Source organism: Salmo trutta, chromosome 22 (genome assembly GCF_901001165.1).
Source record: "Salmo trutta chromosome 22, fSalTru1.1, whole genome shotgun sequence".
Taxonomy (NCBI): Eukaryota; Metazoa; Chordata; class Actinopteri; order Salmoniformes; family Salmonidae; genus Salmo; species Salmo trutta.
Genome location: NC_042978.1, coordinates 48,421,494 through 48,421,965, shown reverse-complemented (window position 1 = coordinate 48,421,965; position 472 = coordinate 48,421,494).

Genomic DNA, 472 nt, shown 5'->3' with positions numbered 1-472 from the left:
TAAAGTAAACAGGAAGTCAGAGAAGAAAGGAATTTGTCCAACGTGTCCCGTCCCGTGATCAACTTGTTTACAGGTCATGGCTAGCTGGGATATAGATTATGTGACACTGACGTCAAGAAATGTATTTTTTTTTGTTATTGTATTTTAGCTAACTCTTACCATATTCCTAACCTTAATGTAATTTCTCATAACCTGCTGCGTAAATTATCCTAACCTGCTACGAAAAGACAATTCTGTAAAATATTGACATAAACTGTATCCCATCTAGACGAAACCATTGTTTTTACCTCGTTCCCCTCAGCTTTCAACTCGCCTGTAATAACCTGTAATAGTTTCCCATTAATTATTTAAAATCATATTTATTGTTTTGTGTTGAGCCAATAAATAACGACTCATTATTATTTGTAGATCAGACAGTTATTCATAATTTACCCATGATACATCACGGTTTTGATGCTCTCGAACACGGTCG